The 8,539-nt window shown below is 45.5% G+C and overlaps 1 long non-coding RNA gene across 1 annotated transcript in view; it reads left to right on the top strand.

The window, feature by feature from the left end:
* The window catches only part of LOC141096509 (uncharacterized), a 74,735-nt gene extending 66,679 nt beyond the window's left edge, over nucleotides 1-8,056 (top strand). Inside the window, exon 3 of the long non-coding RNA XR_012233698.1 lies at nucleotides 7,902-8,056. This is a non-coding gene — a long non-coding RNA (uncharacterized lncRNA). The remainder of the gene's footprint in view (nucleotides 1-7,901) is intronic.
* The last annotated feature ends 483 nt before the right edge of the window (nucleotides 8,057-8,539 follow it).

The following is an 8,539-nucleotide window of genomic DNA, read 5'->3' on the forward strand; positions in this document are numbered from 1 at the left end:
TGTTGATGAGGAGGAAGAGGAGGAGGGAATCCTTGATGACATTCAGCCATTGTCTGCTCAGGGACCTCTCCTGGACGAGGTGGAGGAAGAAGAGGAGGAGGAGGATGATGACGGGGATGATTACTTAGGGGAGGAGGATGCATCTCGTGGGGCAAGTGAAAATGTTGGCGTGGCAAGGTCTGGTACAGGGTTTGTGCGTGACTGGAGGGATGTGGATTTGCCAGAAAGTGCTCCTCCAACCAGCACTCGCAGTGCATCATTGACACCGGGAACATTGGCCCACATGTCAGATTATGCCTTGCAGATCCTAAAAAGGGACCCCCGCATTGCCAAAATGATGAACGATGACGACTACTGGTTGGCCAGCATCCTGGATCCACACTATAAAGGCAAATTACAAAACATCATGCCACAGGAGAACCTTGACCTAATATTGGCTAATAAACAAGCAACTCTGGTAAATCGGTTGCTTGAGGCATTCCCAGCACACAGCAGCGGTGATGGTTCTCACACGAGCCGTACGGGCCGGGGGCAGCTTGGCAGAGGTGTTCGTGGTGCACACAGCAGAAGTGGCGTTGGAGACAGGGGTTTCATGACAATGTTGTGGACTGATTTTTCAAATACCGCTCACACAACTGGTAATACTGCATCGATGGAAAGTGACAGGAGACAGCAGTTGTCAACTATGGTTACAAACTACTTTTCCTCCCATATCGATGTTCTCCCACACATCTCATTCCCCTTTGACTATTGGGCCGCTAAACTGGACACCTGGCCTGAATTGGCCCAATATGCCTTACAGGAGCTCGCTTGCCCAGCTGCAAGTGTGCTATCGGAAAGAGTCTTCAGTGCAGCTGGATCAATCCTGACAGAAAAAAGGACCCGTCTGTCAACCCAAAATGTGGATGATCTAACCTTCATTAAAATGAACCATGCATGGGTTTCCAAGGATTTTGTCCCACCTTCCCCTGATGACACATAGGGTGACAGAAAAATGGCTTGCTTTGGTCCACCTCTTCCTGGGACTTGACCTATTTCGCCTTTTGCATCAGCTGAATGTCCAACATCAACATATGCCACTTTCTAAAACTCCCTAACTGTGCTGCCTCCCCCCCCATGGCCGGGGTCACCACCTAGCGCACGACACCGTGCGAGTGCCGTTGCCCTGGACAGGTGGGTAGGCCGACTCTTGGGCGCGGGCACTGGCACAGGGTCCCTCATAGTGCAATCAAGTGTCTCTGACGGTGGTGGTGCACACCCGCCGTCAGACACACCGCTGTACTATGAGGGGCCCAGTGCCAGTACCGACGCCGACGACTGGGCCCCCCTTGCTTGGGCAGGGCCCCAGCATTTGCAATCTTTACCTCTCCCTGCTCCTCCGCTGTGTAATCTGGGCCGTCAAATCCATACTGTGCCTGACACCGTCTGAGCCTGCCTCCTGATGTATAGACATATATTTTGAATGTGTACGCTATCCATACATGTTATCCGGGGAAACGGTACCCTTTCTAACTTTTGTGCAATCACGTGCAATCCATACTGGGCCTAACACCGTCTGAGCCTGCCTCTTGAGACATATATTTTGAATGTGTACGCTATCCATACATGTTATCTGGGGATACGGTACCCTTTCTAACCTTTGTGCAATCACGTGCAATCCATACTGGGCCTAACACCGTCTGAGCCTGCCTCCTGAGACATATATTTTGAATGTGTACGCTATCCATACATGTTATCCGGGGATACAGTACCCTTTCTAACCTTTGTGCAATCACGTACAATCCATACTGGGCCTAACACCGTCTGAGCCTGCCTCCTGAGACATATATTTTGAATGTGTACGCTATCTATGCATGTTATCCGGGGATACGGTACCCTTTCTAACCTTTGTGCAATCACGTGCAATCCATACTGGGCCTAACACCGTCTGAGCCTGCCTCCTGAGACATATATTTTGAATGTGTACGCTATGCATACATGTTATCCGGGGATACGGTACCCTTTCTAACCTTTGTGCAATCACGTGCAATCCATACTGGGCCTAACACCGTCTGAGCCTGCCTCCTGAGACATATATTTTGAATGTGTACGCTATCCATACATGTTATCCGGGGAAACGGTACCCTTTCTAACCTTTGTGCAATCACGTGCAATCCATACTGGGCCTAACACCGTCTGAGCCTGCCTCCTGAGACATATATTTTGAATGTGTACGCTATCCATACATGTTATCCGGGGATACGGTACCCTTTCTAACCTTTGTGCAATCACGTGCAATCCATACTGGGCCTAACACCGTCTGAGCCTGCCTCCTGAGACATATATTTTGAATGTGTACGCTATCCATACATGTTATCCGGGGATACGGTACCCTTTCTAACCTTTGTGCAATCACGTGCAATCCATACTGGGCCTAACACCGTCTGAGCCTGCCTCCTGAGACATATATTTTGAATGTGTACGCTATCCATACATGTTATCCGGGGAAACGGTACCCTTTTTAACCTTTGTGCAATCACGTGCAATCCATACTGGGCCTAACACCATCTGAGCCTGCCTCCTGAGACATATATTTTGAATGTGTACGCTATCCATACATGTTATCCGGGGATACGGTACCCTTTCTAACCTTTGTGCAATCACGTGCAATCCATACTGGGCCTAACACCGTCTGAGCCTGCCTCCTGAGACATATATTTTGAATGTGTACGCTATCCATACATGTTATCTGGGGATACGGTACCCTTTCTAACCTTTGTGCAATCACGTGCAATCCATACTGGGCCTAACACCGTCTGAGCCTGCCTCCTGAGACATATATTTTGAATGTGTACGCTATCCATACATGTTATCCGGGGATACGGTACCCTTTCTAACCTTTGTGCAATCACGTGCAATCCATACTGGGCCTAACACCGTCTGAGCCTGCCTCCTGAGACATATATTTTGAATGTGTACGCTATCCATACATGTTATCCGGGGATACGGTACCCTTTCTAACCTTTGTGCAATCACGTGCAATCCATACTGGGCCTAACACCGTCTGAGCCTGCCTCCTGAGACATATATTTTGAATGTGTACGCTATCCATACATGTTATCCGGGGAAACGGTACCCTTTCTAACCTTTGTGCAATCACGTGCAATCCATACTGGGCCTAACACCGTCTGAGCCTGCCTCCTGAGACATATATTTTGAATGTGTACGCTATCCATACATGTTATCCTGGGAAACGGTACCCTTTCTAACCTTTGTGCAATCACGTGCAATCCATACTGGGCCTAACACCGTCTGAGCCTGCCTCCTGAGACATATATTTTGAATGTGTACGCTATCCATACATGTTATCTGGGGATACGGTACCCTTTCTAACCTTTGTGCAATCACGTGCAATCCATACTGGGCCTAACACCGTCTGAGCCTGCCTCCTGAGACATATATTTTGCATGTGTACGCTATCCATACATGTTATCCGGGGATACGGTGCCCTTTCTCACCTTTGTGCAATCACATGTAATCCATACTGGGCGTGAGAACGGCTGGCGAGCTGTTAAGCAAGCTACAGCACCTGTGGTTTGCACACGTAAGTTTTTCATTTTTTCAGGAATGACGGTTAGGCCTAATTCCGGAACTGCGGTTGACCTGCACTTACTGGGAAATCATTGTTCGCGGGTAATAATTGTAATCAGTGATCCCCATCACTAACGTTGTTCAGCGGGTTATCTGCACCTGTAAGCGACAAACGCTGGCCTTTTCAGTGTAGCGCACATGCAGCCACGGACATGTAAGGGCATGACACACCAGTTATTGGCCAATCTCATGTGCCAGAGCCTCACGTGTCCCTCTAGTAAGCCGGACTCGGACCGCGGGGCATGACGGAGTCTCGTTCGTTAACGGAATTAAGCTTGCAATGTGTGCATCTGTTTTGTAGCTGGCATGGTTGAGGTTTCCCAGGTGGAGTCGAATTTAACCGTAGGCTCCACTCCTGGTGGTGCCCTTCTGGACATTCCTTTAAGGTTCAGCTTTGCAACCATACTGCCCACGTAAAACAAACACTTTGCCTTCATGAACGCTGTTTGGAGGGTCATGACTCGTGGGAATAACGCCGCCCAATCAGTTAACCTACTAGAGAGATCCTTCGTTGCTCCCAAGCATGACATCACACTCCCTAGGAAGAAGGTAATGCCACTGTGGCGACCGTACTCCTGGGGCGACACAAGTGCACTGATGCCCAGCCACTGCTCGATGAATCTGCTGGTACATTGACCCAGACCACTACATTACCCTCGCACGCTACCCGGCCTGAATCTGACCCTGATGAAACTCAGGTTAACCTTCCCATATACAGTTCCATCTTACACGGTGACAAAGAGGAAGCTGCAGATGAAAGTGCAGGTTCGGCCCACCCGCCATCAGACACACCACAGTACTATCAGGGGCCCTGTGCCAGTGCCGTCGCCAACGAGTGGGTCCCCCCTGCTTGCCCAGGATCACAGCACTTGCAAAGTTGAAATACTGTACAGTGAGATGGAAGATGGGGACGACGAGGAGTCTAGACTAGTACAGGGATTCCCTAGCGAGGAGACTTATTTGATTGTTTTCAATGTTGGGACAGCAATTTTTGGGGAGCACTATACTCTGGAGAATGATAGATGGGGCCCACCATACACTGGAACATTCCAAAGGTGGACATCAGACACTGGAGCAGCATTTACAGGGCCCACTATACACTAGAGCATTAGAAATGGGGCCCATTATGTTTGGAGCATTATTTGGGCCCATAAGACAGTGGAGCTTCATCCATGGGGACCAACATATACTGTAGCATTATGTGGAGCTCATCATATACTGTTTCAAACATTATATGGGACCAATGATTCTGTATGGAGAAATAGATGGGCCTCGTCATGAGATGTAAAAAGTGAAGTATTTTTCATTGTACTATACCGCTATTTCTCTGCCGTATCGGAGCATGATGAGTTGTGGCATGTGTTAAAGGGGCGCTCTTTCGCCCAGGGCACATGAAAACCTGCAGCCAGCCCTCCCCCCCGCAACTTTAGCCAAATAACCCCCATTTTTCAGTGCGTAACTTGTATTATGAAGTTAATTAAGGTTGACAAGCTTAAGTAAGAAGAATTGATGCTTTTGGCATTCAAATGGGCACTGTAGGTGTGTTTCCTGTCCTCCTCTCACTGCCGACTTTTATTCCCCATTGACTTCCATTGGGTTTCGTGTTTCGGGACGACCCAGACTTTTCCCTATAATCGGACGATCTTGCTCGACCCGACTTTTGGAAAAGTCGGGTTTCACGAAACGAAACGCGACCCTAAAAAACCAAAAGTCGCTCAACTCTAGTTGTCAGTATTGTCATGATATATATTATGATATATGCAGCTGTGTTCATGTTGTGTGCGCCTTAGTGTCTCATAGCACATCACGTGACATGTGTTATTTCCCTCCCCTCCACACCTTGCTGTTATCCTTTTTAATTAATAAACTTTACCTTGTTCATCATTTTTGGACTGACACAACAACCTATTTTCCTTTGATTTTGCTCCATGTTTCATGACGATAGGGCCATGTCAGTCCTTATTTACATTTACATGGCTAATAGTTCGTATATAGGTTTTTACTAGTGATTATCGTCTAACCATGTGGTTTAGGAGTATGAGTTTTATTCACTGAGTCAGCATACTGCAGTACTGAGCTTGCCATCTCTCCCTGGACTCCCAAATTATTATTCCTTTTTCAAACACTCAGTTTCAAGAAAAAGCAATTAACCTAAGACCCAAGGCTCATGCACATGTTGCACTTAGCTGGATTGTGAACTATTGGTGGCCCTGAACTAACTAGCTGCCCATAAAGTTTCCATCATTATGATTGCCTCTTTTATAGAACTTTAATAATGTCATTCCATGAAAAATAACATTCTAACATTGCAAAAGAAAATTACTCCAATTACTGTTCCCCTAACCTAAAAGAACAAAGTAGCAATCTGCAGCTATATATTAACCCCTTTTTTAATCAAGATAATCTACATGTTACATAGTTGAATGCATATCCAAATTGTCTCTTCAGAGAGGAAGAGGACTTGATTTCTAGTGCCATCTATTGTAAGCAACGATCCTAAAAGTCAATATTGATTCTTTAGCGAGCCTTGCAAAATGACTTAGAATAAAAGCCAAACCAGAATCTCAATTTGCAAGCACAGTATTTTGAGGTGTTGCCCCTCATCAATTGCAAATTATGACATCTGATTGGCTAGCTGAGAGGCTCTGGACCGGGGTCTAAGGAGTAACGTTTCTCCTTGCGAAGAGTGACAAGCCAGGCCTGGCACGTCAGAGTAAGGAGACTTCTAAGCTATGCATGCTACTCTGGGAAAATAAATATGAACATTGTCTCTTCAGAGAGGTTGAGGACTTGAGCTCTAGCTCCACCTATTGGAAGCAGCGATCGTGAAAGTCAGTAATGACTTTTTAATGAGCCTTGCAATATGACAGGACAAAAGCCAAAGCAGAATCTCGATTTGCAGATATGTTGTTTTGGGGTGTCGCCCCTCATCTGTGCAAAGTATGAGATCTGATTCGGCTATGTTAGAGCCTCTGGATAGTTGAATGTATAAAATACCTATGAAAAACATATAAAAGAGAAATAATCTTGAGAAATACTTTCTCCAAGGTTTTAAACTTAGATAACTAACCCAGTATAAGGTGAAAGAATTTTACTTACCATATATACTCGAGTGTAAGCCCACCTGAGTATTCGTATTGACTTGAGTATAATCCGGGTATGCATTGTCCCCTCATCCCTATCCTGGTAAACATAACTCCTCATCCCTAGCCTTTTATGCATGGCTCCCTATTCCCATCCTTGTTTGCATGGCTCCTTATCCCCATCCTTGTTTGCATGGCTTTTTATCCCCATCCTTGTCTGCATGGCTCCTCATACCTGTCCTGGTATGCATAGCTCCTTATTCCTATGCTTGCATGCATGGTTCCTCATACCTATCCTTGTATACATGGCTCCTTATCACCATCTTTGCATGCATGGCTCCTTATCCCCATCCATGTCTGCATGGCTTTTTTTTTCCTATCCTTGTATGCATGGCTCCTTATCCCCATCCTTTTCTGCATGGTTCCTCATCCCTATCATGGTATGCATGGCTCCTCATCCCTATCCTTGTATGTATGGTCCCCATGAGAAAAGCATTAAAAAAAATCCTGCTTACCTTCCCTGCACGCCCTCGCAGCATCTTGTTCCTGTGCCAGCAGCATCTGCAGTTGAGCGATCACGTGTCCCCTGCTCATTAAGGTAATGAATATTCACCTCTCTCCATGCCTATGGGTGTGGAGAGAGTTGAATATTCATTACCTTATTGAGGAGGCACCCATGATAGCCCGGCAGCTGCTGGAAGCCGGCCGCTGTGGCTGAAACTGTGCTCGCTATAAGAGAAATTAATATTAATTGCCAGTGTAGTGAATATTCATTTTTCTTTAGCAGCGGGCACAGGAGTTAGCCACAGCCACAGGCTCCTGCCTCTGTGACCCGCTGCTCCGCCGCTCTCCCTCCCTGGCCATCATCTAGTCCTGAGGAGATAGCGCGTGCCACTGATCTAGGTGTTGGTAGGTTGAGATCTAGTAATCAGGAAGCTGTTTCAGCACTGATCTGAATACAACTTTCGAGAAAACTCTGTTCTCATTTAGTTACAACTTGCGTTTGTAACTGAATGACAACAGATTTTAAAATTGACAAAAGCTCAGGATAAATAACTTCTGCCTCGGCATATGTTGTAGCAAGGATATCTGCATATAGTTTTCATAAGAATCAGAAAAGGTGAAAGAAAGAGGTTTGCCAGGGTGTTCTTTTCAGAGTAAACGTCTCTTCTTTTCCTTTTTTTTCAGATTTTTCAGGTCAGTAATATATTTCAAGCCAAAGAAAGAGCAAGTGGATTTCAGACGCGCTTCACTTTTGTCGTCACGTTCTGCTTTCTCTCTCTCATTGTAGCCACATTTTCCCCTAATTCTTCAAAACCTGCCTGCCTACAAAGACAATCTTTTCCTGCTGTATAACTGAACATTTACTTGTGTTGAATTATTGTCCTTGGAAGTTTTCATTGTAAGTGATGGCATCAATTTGTATCATCTAATGGATTCATGTAAGGTCTTTTTAGAGAATTCAAGGTATATATTTACAAAAGTCGATTCTTGTCATTTGTCTGTTCGGATGACCTTAGAAAACTAAATAAGTATAATTATGCCAAAATGAGTCAGATTAGAGAAAGACTACAGAAATCTTTGTAACAGATAGATCACAGCTTTCAGTTCCTAAGTTCTATTACAATGGCAATAAAAACTGAAGCTTTATTAGAAATGTTCAGACATACAGCTGAGTGGAGGCGTTCTAAGCTACAAACTAAGCATTTAGTGATTTTTTTTTAGTATTCATTATTATGCTAACCTTTTCGTGTGTAGATTAATCAGAGGCTTTAAAATTCAATGCTGGTACAGAGAAGGTATAAATAGGTCTGACAGAGAGGATG

This window comes from Dendrobates tinctorius, unplaced genomic scaffold (assembly GCF_039654945.1).
Source record: "Dendrobates tinctorius isolate UK_male_01 unplaced genomic scaffold, ASM3965494v1 ptg000075l, whole genome shotgun sequence".
NCBI lineage: Eukaryota > Metazoa > Chordata > Amphibia > Anura > Dendrobatidae > Dendrobates > Dendrobates tinctorius.